Here is a 23,949-nt window from a genome sequence, read left to right on the forward strand (position 1 = left end):
CTTTTCTGGTCTTTTCCGCATCAACATTTTTTTGTCAATGGTACATATTTAAATTTTAAAATAACCTGTGTTTTAACAAGGCCTTTAACACACTTGTACTATTAGTGATGACGGGCATATTTGGATTATTTTCTGCTGTCTCACATTGTGCTTTCTATTTGCCCTGGTGTTTTCCTCGTCTGTGTTCTGCTGGATTAATTCTTCATTTTCATTTTCCCTCTTATTAGTTTATAATATAAACATTCAAAGCCACAGTGTTTCCTTGAAGCCCTGCTTTCCCTGTTTTCCACAAAAAAACGAACAGCCCACTCTTAACCTGGTAAAATTGTTCTATCTGTTGGGGAGGGGAGACCCGTGCTTTGACTCCTGTTTCTTGCAACGAGCAGGATGGATTTCGTTGTTAATAGTGAGTACTTCTGCAATAATAGCAGGCCCATTACCCCGAGGTCACATCCAGTCCTCGCTGGGAGCAGTCCCGCAACACCTCCCCTGTGGATCTGTGGCAGATTGTTTTCACTGGACTTTGTATTCATCTTGCAACCAGCGGCGGTGGGAACAGGTGGGGAAAGTTCTGGCTCGTCTCCATATCCAGGTGCAGAGGTGATGTGTCAGACATTTTATGGTCCTCTCTAATGGACTTTGGGTAGCTGATGGGTTCATGGAGCAAAGCTCCTGGGGGCCAGGGCTATGTGGAACAAAGACTCAAAAGCTTTCTGCTTCTCCAAGGAAGGGGCGGACGTGCGCCTTCTTGGAGGGCCTTGTATGCCTGTTCTACAGCTATCTTCCCAAACTCGGGGGGCTATTTACGTGGTGGGCAGACCAAGTAAGCAATAGCACCAGATCCATGCAGAGGATAGATGTTTTCTCTAGTGACAGAGGAAATGGGAACTCTCTGAAACTTCTGCACAAAAGCAGTAGAGTGGGCAGCGTGCTCCCCCACGTCTGCATGGAAGACGGTCAGCAGTGATGGTGGCCAAACAGACGCCATTCCTCCAAGAGCAGTAAATGCACCTGTGCCCCTTCTTCCCTTCCAGCCCCTGTACTGACTAGACGCGTCTCAGAACCCCTGTCCACATGGCTGCAGGTTAATCAGGTACGATGCTCCGTCAGTTATCTCATCAATTAATGAGAAAGAGAACCCAGCATATTCCTGTCTGCTGGGAATTTTAATCTGTTTCCCTTGGCAAGCGTCGGCTTTGGAGCCGGCTGCCGTTAGCACTGAGCTCGCCGCTGACCATGCTGTTCCTCCGGCTTGAGCGCCGCTTCGTCCAACAGGCATCTTCTCTGTCAGGCACATCACAGAGCTCCTGCTCTGAGGACCGGCAGACAGTATTTCAGCTCTCCACCCAGGGGCCATTTAAAACAGCAAAATCACCACCAAAAAACACACAAACGCTAAAATGCAGCAGTAAATATATTGCAAAAAGTGCACGTCTTTGCAACAGGGGAGCTGAAAGCAGACGGCAGCATCACCTTGCTCAACCTGAGACGGGAACGTGTGCACTGGGGGACTCAAACATTTCACCCCTCTGCACAGGCACACGTACCTGAATGACCCTGAAAGGGCCATGAGTATTAATTTTGGAGTTACAAGTAAGTTGTAATAAGTAAGTGGTTTCTTTTTTAACATTTTATTTATTTGAGAGAGAGAGAGAGAAAGAGAGAGCACACAAGCAAGGAGAGGGGCAGAGGGAGAGAGAGAAGCAGACTCCTCTCTGAGCAGGGAGCCCGACTCGGGACTCGATCCCAGGACTCTGGGATGACGACCTGAGCTGAAGGCAGACGCCTAACCGACTGAGCCACCCAGGCGCCTCAAGCAAGTGTTTTGTATTCTTTTATGAGCTTGTCAGTCAGGTGCGGCTGTAAGAGGAGATGCAAGAAGGACTCAGAAAAGCAAAGTTTATTATACTCAAAGGTCCTGCAGGCAGGAGACACGGCTGCCACGCAGGGCCACGTGGGGAAACACCAGGGAGGTCAGGAGGCAGAAAACAGGAACAAGGAGAGTGCTTAGCCATGGCCTTTTTTGGGGTTTCTGCAAGAAAGGAAAGACAAGATAGTGAACAACTCGGCAGGCTCGGGGCTGTAGGCGTGTCCCTGATCACCTGGCCCCTGGCCCTGGCATGATGAAAGCAGAGGAACCTTGCCTCCTGGGGTGCACAGGCCCCACAGAGAGGTCTGGCTCAGGACTGGGTAGTTTGCAGATCACAGGTGTGTTATCTCGAAGGATGGCCTAGCCCCGGGAAGACAAGTGTCTCCCAGTTGGAAAGCTTCTTCAGGATGACAAAACATCATAATATACAGAAAATCATACATGTATTCTTTTATGTGCATACAACATATACAATACAGTGAGCAAACTGCGGTATAGAATCTGTGATCACAAGGACCAGCTCCATGTGCTGAATGAATGAATGGAAACAGGAAGCCGGAAGCAGGGTGACAAGTTTGTCCTTTGTAACAAGTTCCCTTTACCCTTTTGCCTCTCTCATGGTATAACTTGTGACTCAGATAAGGATGGCAGACTGCAATAAGCCTAAATCTCCAACTCTGACCGTATAGAAATTCTGGATACAAATACATCATTTAAAAATGCATTTCTGAGCTCACAAGGAGGAAGGGGAGTTGGGGAGGGTCTTCTGGCACCAGAACACAGGGGACTAAAAATCAAAGTTACAAACACATAAACGGATGTCACGTTTGCCCCGGGGGGAGACCGCCGGGCCTAGGAGTCAGGGACATTGGTTTTAACATCTACGAGGGACCAGAAGAGAGGGGCTTGGACCCTCTCAAGGTTAGTTTTAGAACTGAGATGCCTGCAAAAACTTTCTATGGGCGCCAAAGATAAATCAGTGTTCATAGCAGCAATGTCCACACTAGCCAAACTGTGGAAAGAGCCGAGATGCCCTTCAGCAGATGAATGGCTCAAGAAGATGTGGTCCATATATACAATGGAATATGACTCAGCCATCAGAAAGGATGAATACCCAGCTTTTACATCAACATGGACGGGACTGGAGGAGATGATGCTGAGTGAAATAAATGAAGCAGAGAAAGTCAAGTATCATATGGTTTCACTTATTTGTGGAACATAAGGAATAGCCTGGAGGACATTAGGAGAAGGAAGGGAAAATGAAGGGGGGGATTGGAGGGAGAGATGAACCATGAGAGACGATGGACTTTGAGAAACAAACAGGGTTCTAGAGGGGAGGGGGTGGGGTGATGGGTTAGCCTGGTGATGGGTATTAAGGAGGGCGCGTACTGTGTGGAGCCCTGGGTGTTATATGAAAACAAGGAATCGTGGAACACCACATCAAAAACTAATGATGTATTGTATGGTGACTAACATAACAGAATAAAATAAAATTTAAAAATAAAAAACCAATGTGGAAATGGAAAGAACTTTAAAATGGCTCAAGAGCAAAATTGGCTCCTTGTGAGAAGTGAATGGCTTGGTGAAATTAAGATATTTGGTTACAATTGTAGAATATCTCCCGCCCCTTGATTTGGAAGGCTGTGCTAAAAGGGGGTCTATACTGAGAGTTCCTTATCACAGTCTTTCTGAGAAAATTTGCCCTCTCCAGCTCTGCGCTGTCCTGTGTGGGAGGTCCTAGCCGCCTGTGACTATGAAGCACTTCAAACGTGATTAATCTCCATTGAGGTGGCTCTGAGTGTGAAACACACTATATTTCAAAGACTTAGTATGGAAAGGTGTAAAGATCTCATTAACAATTTTTTTTAAAGATTATTTATTTATTTATTTGACAGAGAGAGACACAGCGAGAGAGGGAACACAAGCAGGGGGAGTGGGAGAGGGAGAAGCAGGCTTCCCGCAGAGCAGGGAGCCTGATGCGGGGCTCGATCCCAGGACCCTGGGACCGTGACCTGAGCCGAAGGCAGACGCCTAACGACTGAGCCAGCCAGGCGCCCCTCATTAACAATTTTTTATATCCTGTGTTGAAATAACATTTTGGATATATTGGGTTAGATAAAATATATTAATCAAACTAATTTCACTTAGTTTTTTTTGTCTTTCAAAATGTGGTTACTGAGGCACCTGGGTGGCTCAGTTGGTTAAGCGTCTGCCTTCGGCTCAGGTCACGGTCCCAGGGTCCTGGGATTGAGCCCCGCATCGGGCTCCCTGCTCCGCGGGAAGCCTGCTTCTCCCTCTCCCACTCCCCCTGCTTGTGTTCCCTCTCTCTCTCTCTCAAATAAATAAATAAAATCTTTAAAAAAAATAAAAATGTGTTTACTGATCAAACCCACCATGGTGGGTATCGTGACAATTATGTGAGGTCACACATGTTATCACCTAGCGTAGCACCTAGCCTAAGAAAGGTGCTTATAGGATGTAAATTTCCTCCATTTCTTCTTGGCAATCGAAATAAAAAGTCTATTATCTTCAGCCAATAATGTCACCATGCATGAGGGAACACATCTCTTCATTACCCTTGTCAGCTTTGAATATTATCAAAATGTTTATCCTGTTTGTTTTAATTTGCTTTTCTTCGTATTAATGAGGCTGAACATTTTCTGAACACTGCTGGGGGTAGTGTAAAAGTTTTCTGAAATGATCTTATCAAGAATCTTTAAAAAGTTTATACTTTTATTCAATTTCTTTTCTTCAAATATTTTTCTAAAATAATAGAGATAAGGACTGAGATGCATGTTTAAGAATCTGGGGTATATCCAGGAATCTTCACTTTTTAAGACCAGGTTAAAATGGTTAAGTCTCGGGGTACCTGGGTGATGCGGTCGGTTCAGCGTCCAGCTCTTGGTTTCGGCTCAGATCATGATCTCAGGGTCCTGGGATTGAGCCCCAGGTCGGGCTCTGCACTCAGTGGGGAGTCTGCTTGAGAGCCTCTCTCTCTCTCTTTCCCCCTCTGCCCCGACCCTACCCTCTCCCTAAAATAAATAAATAAATCTTTTTTTTTTTTTTTTTTTTAAGGTTGAGTCTCAGTTAGATTGGAATGTTGTTTCTACCAGCTGGTAGAGAGGAGCTGTGTGACCGTGGAAGGGGGGGGGTTGCCTGGTGCCCACCTGCGCTGAGGCTGGGTTGCTGGTGGCTCTTTGCCTTGATGTCCCTCCCTTTTATGTTGCATCCCGCTAACCTTTCTTTTTTTTTTTTTAATTTTTTATTTATTTGACAGAGAGAGAGACACAGCCCGAGGGGGAACACCAGCAGGGGGAGTGGGAGAGGGAGAAGCAGGCTTCCCGCGGAGCAGGGAGCCCGACGCGGGGCTCGATCCCAGGACCCCGGAATCATGACCTGAGCTGAAGGCAGATGCTTAACGACTGAGCCACCCAGGCGCACCCCCCCACTAACCTTTCTATTCTCACTCCCTTCCCCTCTAGTCCGCGTCTGCCTCCCACCCATGACCTACTCTTAACCTAGTGACATTTTTGTAAGGGAGACCCTTACCGTGACTATTTGCTATTCTCCCAAACATTTGTTTTATGCCAGGAGTCCCCTCTGTTCTCTTTTATGCTTGGGTCTTTGGAGGTCAAATCCAAGAAGGCTTCTCACTTACCTGCCTGTTCCATTGCTCCCCTGAGTGACTGACAGCGGGCCAGTCCAACCAATTAAATAGAAGGCGGAGGGGCACTTGGGTGGCTCAGTTGTTAAGTGTCTGCCTTCGGCTCGGGTCGTGATCCCAGGATCCTGGGATCGAGCCCCGCGTCGGGCTCCCTGCTCCGCGGGAAGCCCGCTTCTCCCTCTCCTGCTCCCCCTGCTCGTGCTCTCTCTCTCGCTGTGTCTCTCTGTCAAATAAATAAATAAAATCTTAAAAAAAAAAAAAGAAGGTGGGGAAAGAAAAATATGCAATTGTGAGGGGAAAAATAATATATTGAAAGATTGTTGTACTACACATATTACGAAGATGTGTGGGAGCAAGACATTTGCTTGGTAAACTCTCTGTCACTTCCTTAGAAATCCCGTTTGGCTGTATGTTATCTAGTTATTTTTTCTCATATATGGCTTATGATAATGTGCGGTTTGTTAATTAAATGATTCAGATAGGTAGTTAACATATAATTATACATATATTAGTAGTTATGCCTAAATATTATTTGACTGGTAGTGGTCTGTGCTCCTTAAAGTGAAGATACCATGGTTCCTTAAATCAGTAGTATCTTGCTGCTTCTCCTGAGTCCAACAGGACAGCAGAACCCATCTGTCTATGGGGGTTCAGATGTATGTTGGTAGGCATTACCTGTTGTAAAAAAAAAAAAAAGAAAGCAAGCCCATTTGGCTGCAGAGTAATTAATTTCCTTACTGTAGCTGTGGTAAAGACCATGTACTGTACTCTACACAACAGATATTGATGGTTGGGACAGCAGAGTGGAAATAATATGGAGGAAGTTGTCAAAGAGGGAAGATCTTTTAATAGAATATCCTAATTGTTTTCTTCTACAAAGAGCATGGAGGGTGGGACCCGTGGAGGACTCAGGATTGTGTGCTTGCCACAGATTGAAAACCAAAATCTAAGCACCATCATCATCACCATCATTGCTTCCACAGTGAGCGAAGAAACAAAATAGAGCTCAGTTTCCAGAATTGCATGACGAATTTGAAAATGGATATTTGCAAAGGTACCCCCCCCATAGATCCTCAATGGGTAGAATTTTTCCTGGCAAAGTTTTACCCTTACAAATGCTTCAAATTCTGGTGTCCACTTTGAGAGAGGAAGGCTCTAGTGAGCAGGATACTGATCACCACAAAGCTCATTCCATTTTAGAATGTTACTGAAGACCCGTATCTATTGAGAACATCACTGGTTTTTGTGTGTTATATATTTAAAATGATAAACTGGAATTTGAATGAAGAGCCTGCGTGAGGTGATGACAGACCTGAAAATAATAACACAAGAGCCCAATCAATGGGGGACATTTCATCTGAAGAAGACAGAAGAGAGAAGTGATAACTCCTCTTGAAAGGGCTTCATATGGAGGAAGGAGCAGATTTCTTTTGTTAATGTGATTCCAGCTGATAGAAATAGGTTTCATGAATAAGAATTACTGAGGGTCAGAATTTTCTTAGTTTTGAAGCTCTTAGACTTCCCCTCACCCCACCAAAAAAAAAAAAAAAAAATCTCCCGTGAGGGGAAGTGAGCACTGACAAAATGATGGAATGCATCAGCTAGAGTGCTGAAATGTCAGGATTCTGTGGACTGTTTCTTAATGGGGAGGGGGGCATGGGAGTGAAGGGTAACTGTGAAGGTAGAGTTTCAGATTGCTTTCCATGCTTTAACCACAGTGTCTACTTCTGTTTTATATACTGCGGTTCTGTACAGAATTTTGTTTAAAACAAAGCTCTTATTATAACAAATAAAATTAAGGAAACTCCAAATCAAACAACCCTTCTAAACCACAAGTCTGAAAATGCCACTGCTAAAGGCAGGATTGGGTCAATGGAAGGAAAACTGGTGGGTGCTGGTGGTGGTGCTTGATAGTGCTGTTGGTGGTGGTTCTGGTGGTGTTTGGTGATGCTGCTGGTGCTGGTGTGTATGTGTGCCTGTGTGTGTGTGTGTGTGTGTGTGTGTAACTTTTACAGAAGATTACACTGGAAATTCATGGCAGAGTGAGGAAAGAATGCAAGCCATTTGACTCCTAGACCTGTGTGGTATATATTTTAATCTGTTTAATCTGTGAAATCTAGAACAAGGTAGAATTAGCAAAATTTTACATATACATATATATATGTATATCTATAGCAAAAATTAATATTTATATATGTTGCAAAGTTTATATGTATGTAACTTATATACGTTTATAATTTATATATATGTATATAACATATATGCATGTTTATGTATATATTTCATATATATGTATAAATGAGGCTGAACATTGAGTGTATGTACACACGTACACACATACACACACTGTTGCAGTCAATCACATATACCCGAACAGAAACTCTATTCTTTAGGTATTTTAAGTGCTTTTGCTTCTGCGAACTTTTCTAGAATCATAGACTGTTTGGCCTAAGAAACTTCACGGTTCCGTCACTTAGATAGAGTCACACACAGGTTATTGGGATAGTTCAGGCCTCCTGCCGCAAATATTTGCGAGGGTCATCTCTGTAGCAAAGCCAGACGATGCTGCATTTCTGACCACGAGGAGGGAACAGAACTTTGCCTTGAGAGTGAGTGATTGTTTTAGATGAGCCTATTACTGAAGGTCATGTTATTGAAATGAAATAAAAATGAGAGACTATTAGATATTTATTCAAAAAGACAAGTGCAGGGAGTCAGTTCACATTGAGATTACATTTTATCTCTAATAATCAAAGAAGGATGAAGAATGTGTGTCTTGTTTCCTGTAGGTCTAAGGCTAGGCTAGAAAGCGGTAATACCACTAATAGTTTGCTTTGGGTAATGTAAAATCAAACAACTCATTTTCGTTATAGAGGCAGAAGGAGCCATTTAAATTAAAAGGAGTATGCTTGTACCTATGTATTCAAGATAGGGAGTAGTAGGGGAGAGCCAACAGTGGATAAATCTACGACTTTGACCAATAATGGCTGTGCAGGTGGGAATGGAAGCTGCTACAAGCAGGAACTTCAGGCTCAGCCTACGACGCCGGATCATCAGGCAGAATGGAGAGTGCCCCCCAACTAGTGATTCACTTTCTTACAAGCCCCCCTTTGCCAGTTCTGCTTCCACCTAACAATGCCAAGAAAAAAGAGGTGCATGGGTGGGAGGAAAGGCAGATGTCTTGATAAAGCTTTTCTACTTTATTCTACTATTGTAGAAACATTCCATAGATGCAGTCAGCCCACCAGAGCATGTTTATTGGATACCGACTAAGTATGAGGAACATAGGTGCTAAGTAAATAGGACTTAGTACTAAGTACTATGGGAGCCTGCTGCTCAAAGCGTGGTCCATGGACCAGCAACCCCAGCATCCTTGGAAGCTTTCTAGACAAATGCAGAATCTCAGCTCTCACCCCAGACCTAATGAACCAGAACCTGCATTTTAACAAAGTCTCAGGTAAGAAGAGCAGCAATGGGTGCAGCCAATAAATGACCTTATTATAGGAATATTTTTGTAGATAAGTTTGAGGAATCAGGTGATTGAATGGGTGGTGAGCCTCCAAGACGATTTGAAATGACCAGCTTTTTTCATTCTTTGTGGAACACACCTTACCTTTGGCCCAGTGAAAGCTGAGAGGAATGACATCACTTTGGTCCCATTAGGGTCTGTAGCTTTGGGAAGGACATCTGTGTGATCATGGTGGGGGGGCTGTAAATGGAAGAAGAAAAAGTCATCTTCAGGAGTTCTCATAAGACATCTCCAGAAATAGCTCCTAGGGTCTTGGGGCTAGTGTGGCACTGCGGGTCCCCTTGTTCTTCAGACAAGGGCATGAGCACCTGGATTTGTAGCCTGAGAAACCGGGTTACATGGATTTGTGACCATAGCATAGATAATGCTTTATATTTTGCCGTTTTTCCCCCTACCCACCGCACTTCCGAACGTTTTCAAGTTTACTTCCCTTTTTGCTCATCCAAGACTTACTTTCCCACTCTGTTACAGGGATAACGACATTGCTTTTCTCATTTCACACCCTGGGTATCAGGTGGATGGCTCGCTGAGCTGCACACACTCCCCGCAGGAGAGGGAGGTTGGCACATCATCTTGGTAAGCAGCAGGCACTCACTCAGGGACCCATGTCTGCAGGGGAGACTGCTGATGACATAGTGTGTAGAACACGTGGAAATCTGAGCTGAACCTGGGTGCTAATGAGAACATCACTTTTCTCTCGAGTCTTCCTGCCCCAGCTCCAATGTGAAAATGAGATTTCCCCCGACAATAATTCATCATGCATTCACAACTGCTCATCCTTCTCTCCTAGGCTTATTTTCGAACATCCAAGCTTGTTACTGAAGAGATGGCCCACGTGTCAGTGCTCTGCCACGAGGATAACACCACCACCCCCTATGATAAATAAGGGGTTGCCCAAATGACTCCCTATGTGTTCTTTCTAAACCTGAACCTTTTATTTTGAAAATTTTCTAAATCTCCAGAAAGTAGAAATAAGAGCATAACGAACACTGGTGTACAATTTACCTAAATTAACCAATTGTTAACATTGTGTGTGTGTGTGTGTGTGTGTGTGCGTGCATGTGCACAATCCAAGCCATGTATCTTGTAAAATGCCCCACATTCTAGATTTGTCTGTTTCCTCGTGTTTAGATTCAGGTTAAACGCTTCTGACAAGAATCACACATCAATGACATTATGTACTTCCTATTGCATCACATCAAGAAGTGTGTGATAACAATTTGTTCCGTCACTGGTTATATTACTTTGATCACTTAGTTAACGTGGTCTTGCTGGTGTTCTTGATTGTAAGGCACCTTTCCCCCTTTCTAGTCAATAAGTAATCTGTGTTGATATTTTGAGAGCATGTGAATATCTTGTTTCCTGGTAACATTTCACTCAGTGGTTTCAGCATTTACTGACAACATTGGATAAATCTTAACATAGGGGATGCAAATGGTGACTTTCTAAATCTATAATTCCTTCCACTTTTATTGGCTGGCATTTATCTGTAGAGAAGAACTCCCCACCCCCACCTTTCTACCTTTCTCTCCCTCTCTGTCTCTCATTTCTGCATATCAGCACAGACTTATAGATTCTTTTTAAAATTCCAGGATTATCCATTACCATATTTTTTTATTCTCTAATTATGCAAAATGTGTCCAATAGTGGCCCTTCAGGCTAGCTCCTGGGTCTTTTGACATGTCCCTATTAGTTTCTTTTTATTTATTTATTTATTTAATTTATTTACTTATTTTAAATAATTTTTTATTGTTATGTTAATCACCATACATTACATCATTAGTTTTTGATGTAGTGTTCCATGATTCATTGTTTGTGCATAACACCCAGTGCTCCACGCAGAATGTGCCTTCTTTAATACCCATCACCAGGCTAACCCATCCCCCCACCCCCCTCCCCTCTAGAACCCTCAGTTTGTTTTTCAGAGTCCATCGTCTCTAATGGTTCGTCTCCCCCTCCGACTTACTCCCCTTCATTCTTCCCCTAGTTTCTTTTTATTTTTTAAATACGTCCTTACTTTCTGGTAAGACAATATATTATAGGCTTATAATTTCACTATCAAAGGACTGGGATCAAACATTGTTCCAAGAAGCCCTGGTTCTTTTTAGTGGGGAATGGTGTTTAGAAATGATATTTAGTGGGCGTACATGGGTAGCCCAGCAGCTGAGAGTCCAACTCCTGGTTTTGGTTCAGGTCATGATCTCAAGGTTATGAGATCAAGCTGCCCTGCTTCAGGCTCCGTGCTCAGCAGGAGTCTGCTTGGATATTCCTTCCCTCTGCCCCTCCTCCTGCTTGCATGCATGGTCTCACTTTCTCTCTCTCAAATAAATAAATAAATCTTAAAAAAAGAAATGATATGTAGTGGAGAACTCCGGATGTGCTCCTTGCTAGGGTATCACTGTTTTTAGGCCCTTTCTATAGAGTGAGCTAGGAAATAGACTTTAAGGAATAACAAGTCCTTCTCAAGTTGATTTACAGATTCAGTGCAATCCCAATAAAAAAAAAAAAAAAACAAAACCAGCAAGGATTTTCTCTGAAAAGGCAAAGGGCCTAGAGTAGTTAAAACAATCTTAAAAAGAAGAACAAAGTTTAAGGACTTATACTACTAGGTTCAAGACTTACTATAAAGCTATAATACTGGATGCTATGAATCAACAAATAGATCAATGGCACGGTAGAGAGAGTTTAGAAATAAACCCACACATATAGGGCCAATTGATTTTTGACAAACACACAAAGTCAGTTCAATGGAAGGGCAAATCTCTTCAACACATGGTGCTGGGGCAACTAGATAAATGGAGAAAAATTAACTTCAACTCTTAACCTCCCATCAGACACAAAAAAGATTTTTATATGGACCATAAACCTAAACATAAAAGCTTGTAATATGATGCTTCTATAAATAAATATGGGAGACTATCTTTATGAACTTATATTGGACAAAGATTTCTTAGACAGGAACCAAAAAGCATAAACCGTAATAGAAAAATTGGTATATTGAATTAAAGTTGAAAAAAAGTCTGCTTACCAAAAGACATTGTTAAGAAAATGAAAAGGTAACTCATAGACTGGAAAAAAATATTTGCAAAATATATATTTGACAGGGGATATAGATCTAGAATCATAAACAGTGCCTACAACTCTATATAGTAAAGACAAAATCCAATAAAAATTGGCAAAAGGCTTCGATAGACATTTCATAAAACAAGATATAAAAGTGATAATATGAGGTTGGCAAAGTTGTCATCAGTATTAATCATCAGAAAAATGCAAATTAAAACCAAATTAAGAGACTTCCAGCTTCTGCTTAGAATATAGAGATCTAATCTAACAAAAAACAGGTACTTCTGTCTTAGATTCGGCTGCTTTAACAGGATACCTCAGACTTAGTGACTTACCAACAAACATTTATTTCTCACAGTATTGGAGTCTGGAAAGTTCAAGATCAAGGTGCCAGTATGGCCACACTCCAATAAGAGCCCTTCTTCTGGTTCATAGCTGATATTTTTGTCCTCACATGGTAGAAGGAATGAGGGAGCTCTCTGGGGTCTCTCTTTCTCTTATCAAGACACTAATCCCATTAATGAGGGCCCCACTCTCATGACTTAAGCACCTCCCAAAAGTCCTACTTACCAGTACCTAACCATGGGAGTTAGGATTTCAAAATAAGAATTTGGGGGTGCCACAAAAACTCAGACCATAGCAACCTCCAGGGAGAGATGATTACAGACTCTTCCTTAAGGCTTACTGGATGATCATGAGAAAGACCAGGCAGAGTGAGATATGGAGAAAGCGTATTTCATGGTGTAGGCTTGGAGAAGCCACTGGGGAAAGACACAAATCCTTTGGTTTACTGTACCCACAGAACAAAAGCTCTATACTGATAGGAGAGGGCAGGGATATGTGCTGGGTCCACATCCTCGGAAGTCTCCCTATCACTAAGGGAGAGGCAGAGTCATTGAGTAAACCTCATCCCTGAGGCCCATCTAAGACCAAAGCTGTACCAGAACAATAGAGAACCCTTTCCTGTGCCCATCACTACCAAGCTAGAAAGCAATAAGTAATAAACAACATGTCTACTGCTGGGGAGGGTCATGAATGTGGAGAAAGTTCTTCTCCAAGGTGCAAATGCAAAGGAGGAAGTGAAACTGAGTGTGGAGCAGACACTGGTAAACCCTGACAATCTAGCTTCTGCCCTGACACAGATGATGCTGGAGGAATTAGAAGCTTGTGTGCACTGAGGGTAACCACAGCAACAACAAATCCCAAACCCTACCTCAAATTACTCAAGCCCTCCTCCCCCTCACCCCAACACTAAAGGATTAACACAGAGGCCTGTGTGTTTTCAGATGTAGATATCATTTACCTGGATCTCTACTGTCCTATACAAAGTATGCAAGCCAGAAGACAACAGGGAGACACCTTTAAAGTGTTGGGGGAGAAAACTGTCAAAGCAGAATTCTACAACTGGGAAAATTATCTTTCAAAATTGCAGGAAAAATACTTTTTCTACAAAAAATTAGGAGACCTATTAAGGAACAAGAAAAAAAAAATCAACACATTGTCAAGAGTGAAAGCAATCATTGGAACTAGACCTGCATATAACATGGATGTTGGAACTATTAGAATTTAAAGTAAATGAATAATATGTTAAAGGCTCTGAGGGAAAAGACAGGAGACATACATGATCAGATGGGGAAATTTAGCAGCAAGATAGAGGCTATAAGAACAAGCCAAATGGAAATGTAAGAAATAGAAAAGCATGGTAACAGTGATGAATAATACTTTCCATAGAGTTGGACATAGCCAAGGAGAGAGTCAGTGTACTTAAAGATAGGTCAGTACAAATTATTCAAACAAAAATGCAGAGCAATGAATGAAAACAAAATGAAACAGATTACTCTTGGTCTGTGGGGTAAAAGAAAATGGTCTAATATGACTGTAACTGGAATTTCACAAGGAGAAGGGAGACAAAAAGGAGAAGAAATCTGTGAAGAGATAATGACCGGGAATTTTTCAAAACTATTGACAAACCCCCACAAATCCCAGAAGTCCAGAGAACACCAAGAGGGATAAATGATCTGCCCCTCATAAAGCCCCATCCAGATACAGAGAAAAAAAAGATACGATTCAGAGGAACAAAGATTTACAGAAGGTGTCTTCAGAAGCAGTGGCAGTTATAAAAAGTTATAAAAAGTGCTGGGACAAAATACTGTCAATACAGAATTCTAAACTAAGAAAATTGTCTTTCAAAATTGAAGGAATAATAAAGATTTTTCATACTAACAAAAATTGGGAATATTTATTACACAGCAAGAAATGTTAAATGAAGTTCGTCAGGCAAAGGAATATGTTGCCAGACCAAAACTTGGATTTATACAAAGGAATGAAGAACACTGGAGATGGTGCAAGTGTAGGTAAATATAAAGTGAATATTTTTTCTCACTTTTAATTGCTCTAAAATGTGAATGAATAAAGAAAAATGGTAGCAATGTATTTTATTTTTATAACATATGTAAAAGTAAAATGTGAATACAATAGGACAAAGAATAGGAAATTGGAGTATACTTTGTCTTAGACTGCACATGAAGTGGCATAATACTATTTGAAGGTAGACTACAATTAAACTGTAGAGTAACCACCAAAAGCATTTTTTAAAGGATAAGTGACAAGCTAATAGTGGAGATAAAATAGAATCATAAAAATAATCAATTCAGAAGAAGGCAGAAAAATAGTTAAAAGAAATAAAGAACATGGAACAAGTAGAAAGTGGCTAGGAAAAGTTACCTTAATCCAACAAATCAATAATTACATTATATATGATCAATATAAACATATAGTTTGTCAGATTAAAGAAAAAAACCCAAAACTCAACTGGATTGTCTAAAAAACCTAACTTAACTATAAAGGCATGGATAGATTCAAGGATAGTAAAAGGATGACAGGGACCTCTTATGTACATGTTAATAAAGAGAAAGTTGGAGTAGCTATATTAACATCAGAGAAAGCAGACTTAGAAGAATAAATATTGCCACAGATCAAGATGAATATTACATTAATGATAAAGGAGTCAATTCACCAAGAAGCTGTAATAAACCTAAATGTATATGTGTGTCCAGCAACAGAGCTTCAAAATACATGTAGCAAAACTGATAGAATTGAAAGGCAAAAATACAATAATCTACAATTGTAGTTGGAGACTTTGAAACTTTGGTCAGCAATCAGAACAATTAAAAAAAAAACTCAGAATTAGAAAAATTATCTCAATGCATTTGACCTAATTGACATTTCAAGAATCTGCCACTTAATAACAGCAGAATATATATATATTTAAAGTATACATGTGAGTAATATATGGAATTGTTGAATCATTATATTGTACACCTGAAACTAATATAACACTGTATGTGAACTATATGGGAATTAAGATAAAGTGTACATGGAACATGTGACCGTGACCAGATACACCATATTCTGGGCCATAAAATAAACCTTAATAAATTTTAGAAAATGAAACAATACAAAGTATGATCTTGGACTGTAAAAGAATTAAACTGGAAGTTAGTAACACAAAGATATCTGGAAAATCCCCACATTTTTGAAAAGTAAACAAAACACTTCTAAATAATCCATGGATCAACACAATGGAATATTACTCAGCCATCCAAAAGAATGGAATCTTGTCATTTGCAATGATATGGATGGATCTAGAGGGTATTATGCTAAGTGAAATAAGTCAGAGAAAGACAAATACTATATTATTTCACTCATATGTGGAATTTAAGAAACAAAACAGATGAACATAGGAGATGGGGAGGAAAAATAAAATAAGATGAAAATTGAGAGGGAGGTAAACCATAAGAGATGCTGAACTCTAGGAAATAAACTGAGGGTTGCTGGAGGGCAAGTGGCGGGGGGAAGGATAATTGGGTGATGAGCATTAAGGAGGGCACTTGATATAATGAGCCCTGGGTGTTATATGCAGCTGAAGAATCACTAAATTCTACCTCTGAAACTAATAAAAAAGAAAAAGAAAAAGAAAAAAATAATCCATGGATCAAAGAGGAAGCCACAAGGAAAACTAGAAAATATTTATAATTAAAAACAAAGAAGCAATGTATTCAAAATTGTGGTTTGTATTTAAAGCGGTGGGTAGAAGAAATGTATAGCTTTAAGTACTGATATCAGAAAAGAAAAAAAGTTCTCAAATCAACGATCTAAGCTTTCACCTAACAAAACCAGAAAAAGAAAAGCAAATTAAACTCAAAGCAAGTAAAAGAAATTTGATAGTAAATATAAGAGCTTTCATCAGTGAAATTGAGAATAGAAAAAGAGAGAATCAATAAAAATGGAAGATGGTATTTTTAAAAGATCAACACAATTGATAAACCTCCAGCTAGACTGACCATGAAAAAAGAGAAGACACAAATTACCAATATCAGAAAATAGAAAGTGGTATCATTACTGACTCTTCAGGATAATAATGTATATTACAAACAACCTTATACCCATAAATTAAATAACTTAGATGAATGATAAAAAGGTTTTGAAAAACACAAAATCCTAAAGCTCACTCAGGAAGAGATAACCAATAGTAATGATATTTATTAAAGAAATTGAACTTGCAGTTAAAACACTACCAACAAAGAAAACTCCAGGCCTAGATAACTTCACAGGCAAATGCTGCCAAACGCTTGAAATAATATGATTCCTACCCAAACAATTCCAATATAGAAGCCAGCCTGGGACTAGAGCAAGGTAAGAGAGGCATTAATGCAAGCACAGGGTCAGTGCCTGTGAGTAACTGCCCCCATAAATTTTGTACCTTGGTGTCTCACCCTGGTCCCAGCCCTATATAGAACATAGATCCCAACTCATTCTATAAATCCTACAAGAAAAGACAACTACAAACTAATATCCCTCAGAAATATAGGTACAAAAATCTTCAGATACTAGCAAATCAAATCTAACGATATATGTAAAAAGGGTATTACATCATGACCAAGTAGAATTTACCGTAGGAATGCAAGGCTGGCTCGACATATGAAAATCCATCAATTTAATTTACCATATCAACAGACTAAGGAAGAAAAACCATCAGATCATCTCAATAGATTCAGAAAAACCCTTTGACAAATTTCAGCATTTCTTCATAATAAAAAAACTCTTAGCCAACTAGTAATAGAAGGGAACTTCAACCTAATAAATGCCATCTACATCAACATTATATTTCATGGTGAAAAACTGAATGCTTTCCTTTAAGATGGTGAACAAAGAATGTCTGCTGTCACTTTTCTTATTCAACATTGTACTGGAATAATTCAAACGCAATAATTCAAGGAAAAGAAATAAAAACATACAGAATGTAAAGGAAGAAATAAAACAATATTCACAACTGACATGATTTCTATACTAAAAATCCCAAAGAATCTACATGAAAACAAGTTAGTTTAGTAAAAGATACAAGGTCAAACATGCAAAGTCAATTGTATTTCTATATATTAGAAAATGAACACTTAGAAATCAAAATAAAGAGTACCATTTACAATAGCAACAAAAATTTTTAAAAAGCTACTTAGACATAAAAATAATTATGTGTGAAATGCATATGCTGATAACTATAAAACATTGATGAAAGAACTCAAATAATGCCTAAATAAATGTACAGATATACCATGTTCATGGATTGGAAAACTACAGATAGTAAAGATGTCAATTTTTCCCATACTCACCAGTAGAATCAACAAAATTCCAATTAAAATCCCAGCAGGATTTTTTTTTTTAAGAGATCAATGAGCCAATTCTAATGTATATGGAATGTTAAGAAGTTAGAATTGCCAAACCAATTTGAAAATGAAGAACAAAGTTAGAAGACTCACTGTACTTGATTTCAAGTGTTAGTTATAAAGCCATGGTAATCAAAGGAATGTGACATTAGAGAAAAGATAGACATATAGGTTAATGAAAGAGAACCGAGTCCAGAAATTGACCCATACATATGTGATCAATGGATTTTCAGTAAAGGAGCAAATGCAGTTCAATGGAGAATTGACCACCTTTTCAACAAATGCTGCTGAAAAAACTGGATATCCATCCGTATGCAACCAAAGGACTTCTACGTTACACCACATATAAAAATTACCTCAAAATTCATCATAGATCTAAATGTAAAACCTAAAACTATAAAACTCCAGAAGAAAATGTAGGAAAGAATTTCTTATAAGTTTGGCAAAGTTAGGCAAAGATTCCTAAGATACAATGCCAAAATCATGATTCACTAAAAAAAAAAAAAAAATGCTAAGTTGAACTTTAGTAAGATTAAGACCTTCTGATCTTCAAGATCACTAATAAGAGAATGAAAAGACAAGACACAGACTAGGAGAAAACATTTGCAAATCACACTTCCAAAAAAGAACTTGGATTTGGTATTTATAAAAGAAATCTCTCAAATATTAACAAGATTTGCAACACTATAAAACAATGCCACTTTTCACTAAATTTAGTTTTTGTTTTAGGTTATATAGTTATTTTTCATAAGTATGGTTATTTATGTTAACAGGTAGTGGATTTACTATTGTTATTTTTAAACGAATTAATACATATTTAAAAAAATTTTTTATTTTTAAAAGATCTTTTAAGGTTTATTATGATAAATATTGATAAATGTATCTTACGTAAACAAAAGCTCTTTGGCATTCTTTTTAGAGTGTGAATGTGTCCTGAGACCAAGAAGGTTGAGATTTGCTATTATAGACAGTAGATATTATGGGAGTTCAGGGTCAGCATTTGCTATAATTGTTTCAGCCAAGTGTTCTGTGGGGAAAGGCTCTTTGCTTTAAGATCAGTTCAGTTTTCATTATATGCCTGGTTGGCGCTAGCTCTCAGATGGCCCTTAAATGCAAATTTGTCACTCCTGTTATTTATTAGATTCATAGGTAGCACCACTTACCCAGCAGGTGCTTTAGAAGCACCTCATTCTAGAATGATGCTAAGAGGAAGATGCATCCTCCCAGATGAGTCAGCAATGCCAGGAATGCTCTGGTTCCGGCCATATTGGTGAGTGTGTTCCTGTTGTGCTCACCTGTTCAGGTGCTACCTTGAGACTTTTTCTGGCTTGATAAGTGTCCATTGATCTGCAGTTTAAGAAAGACAAGTCTAAAAGGACAAGAAATCCCTTCCATGTGTTCTTTGCAACTGTCAATCACAGCGGAGAGTTCTTTGCTGCGTGTTAGAATAGGCGTCTGGTTCCTTTGTCTCTTCCTTCATTCGGACTAATTGCTGATTAAAGCTCTTCATTTACTTGATTCTTTGGTTGTCACCTTTTCCCACTGTCCTAATCTTTTCTAACACTCCTCCACTGAGTGTAGTCTGAAGAGCATTCAATGTAAATGAGGATAAATCTATCCAGAAATGGATTTTCTTCAGAAATATTTGTAAAGGGGGAGTAGGTGGGAGAAAAAGTTGTCAGTTTATATGTCATTAATAAATAATTTCAGTTTTCAACAAACGAAGTGCTTCAGAGATGCTCTGCTTTGCCATTTCAAAATTATAGGACTGGTTAATTGTCCCATTTGGAAGAAGAACCCGCCGGGCTTTTAAAAATAAATTTTACATAATGAAGAAAATCTGTGTTTAGGTATCCACTTAAACATTCATTGAATGCCTATGGGTGTGAGGGACCGTCTTGACTTCTGGAGATTAAAAATGGAGTGGGACAGTCATGATTCTTGCTCTCAGAGCTCATCTCTCAAAGCAGCGTCTCTCGGAACAAGCTCATTTCCTGTGAGGAATGGGTAATTCCTATTCATTCTTCAATTCTCAGATTAAGTGTTAGGTTAGATGTCTAAGAACTGCTGGATCAGAGGAGCTGTACTTTTATGATTTTAAAAGATATTATAATACCAGAAAAATATTGCCAATTGCCCTCCATAATGATTGTACCAATTTGTACTCTTAATAGGACTACAGGAGAAGGGAAGTTAAGGTCCATGGAACCGGCCAGGTGAGCTGGACTGGGCTGAAGATGGGTAGATGGGCAATGGCAGGACAATGAGATCACCTGCTGCCACAGTAGGGGAGGCCAGGGTGCCGTGGGGACATCTCCAGGAGGCCCTTGTCCAGTCTCGGGTGCCACCCAACGATTCCCAGGCATCGAAGCTCACGCTTAGTAGGACAGTTGAAGGATGAAGGGGAATTATTCATTCCCAACAGGAAACGAGGTCATGGTTCACTTGAGAGATGGTGTGGTCTTGTTTAGGATCTAATGTTCCTTTCTATACAAGAGGCTTCTCTGATGCTGCCCATCAGAAGAGAAGCAGCGAGAAGTCCTGGGAAGGTTTTTGGCAAACTTAGAGGTGTGTTGCTTGTTTGCATCACGAGCAAAGATAATATGCAATTTATAAGTTATTTGTTTATAGAAGTAACTCATTCACGTGATTCAAAATACAAGAGGTACACAAGGGCACACAGTGAAAACTGTCCCTTTCACCTTGTCCCTGAGTCACTGAGCTTTTCCTCTGGAAGAAACCAAACCTACACATTTCTTGTGCTTCCTTCCAGAGATATTTCATGCAGAAAACAAGTAAATTATATGTGTGTGTTGTGTGTTGTGAAACCTCTCTATATAATATCTTTTATATATATATATAATGCTTTATATAAATATGTAGTATAATTTATATGTAATTTTTATATTGTATATATACAATTTTTCTTTTTTTTTAAAGATTTTATTTATTTATTTGAGAGAGAGAGAATGAGAGATAGCATGAGAGGGAAGAGGGTCAGAGGGAGAAGCAGACTCCACTCTGAGCAGGGAGCCCGATGTGGGACTCGATCCCGGGACTCCAGGATCATGACCTGAGCCGAAGGCAGTCGCTTAACCAACTGAGCCACCCAGGCACCCTTTCCTCCTCTTTTTCACAAATGTTAAAGAGCTATAGCACTTCCTCATTCTTTCATATTCCAATTTAAGATGTACCATAATTGACTAAATAAGTCCCCTATTGATGGTCAATCTTTTGCTATTAACAACAGGCTTCCATATGTGTGTATCTGTAAGATAATTTCCTAGGAGTGGAATTACTGGATCAAAGAAACTAGACTTTATCACTTTGAAAAAAATTGCCAGATTTGCCCCCATAGAGGTTGTATCGATTTACACTCTCAATAGGAATATGTGAGAATGCAGCCTAAGGCCCCAAGTAGAACTTTGGGGATAGGAATTGGAGGACATGATTACACAGCAGTAGCAAGCCCTTGGCTTTCTGGTAAGTGTGATACCGTGAGGGTGGACAGTTCCCACGTGGTGGGACCTGAGACACATCTGCTGGGACAGGTTTAATATGGCTGCTCTAGCCAGCCACAGAACTGGCACCTGAGAACCAACAAATGTCATCATGAGACCCAGAGAACAAAGAACAAATACAATGTGAGTTTTATAGTAAAATTGTTTTACCTTATTATACCAAAGGTCTCAGGTTCATTCACTGCAGGAGTTTAGAATTATTCCCATTAATAATATATGAAATTCTCATTGGCCATCCACCCCAGCTGAATGTAAAAAGTCAGTCTTTTATAAACCTCCTCCCTAAATATTTCTGGGCTTCCTTGGGGGTGGTACATGTGGTAACAAATCATTCCTGACCATTGTTCACCACTTGGCTGGTCCAGATAAGGTTCTGAAGTCCCTGGTCCATATCATTCACAGGGGGATTTGCTGCTCCAAGAAGTCCCTTCTGCCTGGAAGTCTGTATGTTGAGTATATGGGAAAGTGAGACATTGCCTCCCAAGTCTCAGGAGAAGCTCCATGGTCCGCCAAGTCTCTCCCCACAAGTGAAGCATTCTTATTGTGTTTATACTCTGCTAGGGGTCAGAGAGCAAGGTCATGTACTGTAAGGCATGACTGTGAAACCTCTTTCTCAATGCACAAACACAGTCTTTTTGTTGTGGGAGAGCACCAAGGGCTTTATCATGATTGGCTTCAGGGTGAAGTGGGAGAGTGAGGTTCTAGTTTCATGGAGTTGAAGAATGAATCTTGCTGACAAAGGAGAGTGAGTGCAGAGAGTTTTATTAAGTGAGGATACAGAGAAAGCTCTCAGGAGTGAGAGGGGTCCAGACAGGGTTGCCACTGAGGACTTTTAGGGTTGGTCTTTTATTGAAGGCTAACCAGGGAACTTAAATCCTTTTAACATCTCTATTGATATCACCACTGAGTAAGGACTAGTGATAACACCTTCAATGGCTTCCTTCTTTTCTAAATTCTTTGTTGATCATAAGTAGCTCTTAAAACAAGACCCCACCTCTGACACGTAAGACAGGGTGGTCTGGTTTGTTTCCTTATCTCTGGTTTCCTTACATTTTTGTGGTAATGGTTTCCACACTTTTGGAATTTTGTGAGCCTGATCCCATGGCCCCCTACCTAGTCCCGCCTGCCCCCTACGCAAGGGGATGAAACCCTGTCTGAAACTCCATGTTCTCTGATGCTCTGATCCTGTTGCCAGGCCTACTTGCTGTGGCAGGATCCCTCTACCCCGTCTCCTACAATCTGATCTCCATGAGACCCCTCCAGATCATTAGACACGTCTGAGTCTCAACTCAGATACCTTTCCCAGAGGCTTCTTGGTCCCTCCGTAAACCAGGGGACACAGAGAGTGACATACACACAAAGAGATATTTTGTCTAGCTTCCTTTACCAGAACTAACCAATCCCAAGGCCCAACCAAAACATCTGATTACATAAATAATAAAGTTTAAAATGGAATCGAGTGGACTTATGAATGAAAGGAGAGATAACACTTAGGAGCTGTTTTTATAAGAGAAATTATCAACTAATATATTTCCCTGCCAGTTTGATTGTAGTGTCTAAAACATTTAATTGCTTTAAAGAAGCACAAACAGAATGGCCCCAGTACTTGTGCATGATGATGGGTCATTAGCCTGTCTGATGGCAAATATGTATAGTTGACTGCAAATTATTATTATTGCCCCCAGGCAAGTTCTGAATTCAGGGCATCTTCTCCTTGACCCTGAGCACATTTCAGGTTTGTGCAGCAACTCACAGCGCAGCTCGGGAGAAATGAGGATTCTTCCCAAGGAGAAAGGGTAATGTGAATTAGGGTCAAGACTACTCCTAGGCCTCAATTGTTAGGGGCTGAAATTTCACAGTAGAAATATAAATTATCATGGATTAGGTCAACCACACACTCTGTTTTGGTCTCCTCTGTCCGCCAACTTTTTGTCCTTCCAGCAATAAGACATCAAAGGCCAATTTTAAGGTTTGAGACTTGGGAGGGGCACAGACAACTCAAGGTCAAGGAGGCCATTCTTTCTGGCTTGGCCTTAGGGCCTTGGATCAAAGACACGAAAGGAGCCCTTCTACCTTAGCAGGATTAGAAATTCCATTTAGGAGTTTAGGGCTCATGCTTGGGTTAGTCATGGTAAGCCCTGCCTTTTCCCAATGTGTCCCCCTGTGCATCTCTCTCCTTTGAGACTATAGTGGATCCCAAGCAAATCTTTTCATTTCAACTCGACTAGCTGTTCTTTCAGAATTTTCCCAAGAGAAAGATAATTTTAAAGGCAAATTTGTAAGTAAATGGTGTATAAAACAGTCATAGGGTAGTGGATGGGAAAAAGCTGGAGCTTTGGAGGCAGACAAAGGGGTTCAAATCCCAGCTCAGACTCTCATGAGCTAGAATGAAGAACAGGTTCTAGAATCAGGAATAATAATCAAGAATTTGTTTTCCAATTCCTCATCCATTAAATGGGAATAATAGTTTCTATCTCATGGGGTTGCTGTAAAGGTCAAAATGCGGTAAGGTGTATAAATTCTTAGAGCACCTGGCACAGGGTAAGTACTCAATATATGGTTGCATTATTACTAAAAGC

Source organism: Callorhinus ursinus, unplaced genomic scaffold, assembly GCF_003265705.2.
Source record: "Callorhinus ursinus isolate GAN/ISIS: 27379988/994484 unplaced genomic scaffold, GSC_fseal_2.0 scaffold36, whole genome shotgun sequence".
Taxonomy (NCBI): Eukaryota; Metazoa; Chordata; class Mammalia; order Carnivora; family Otariidae; genus Callorhinus; species Callorhinus ursinus.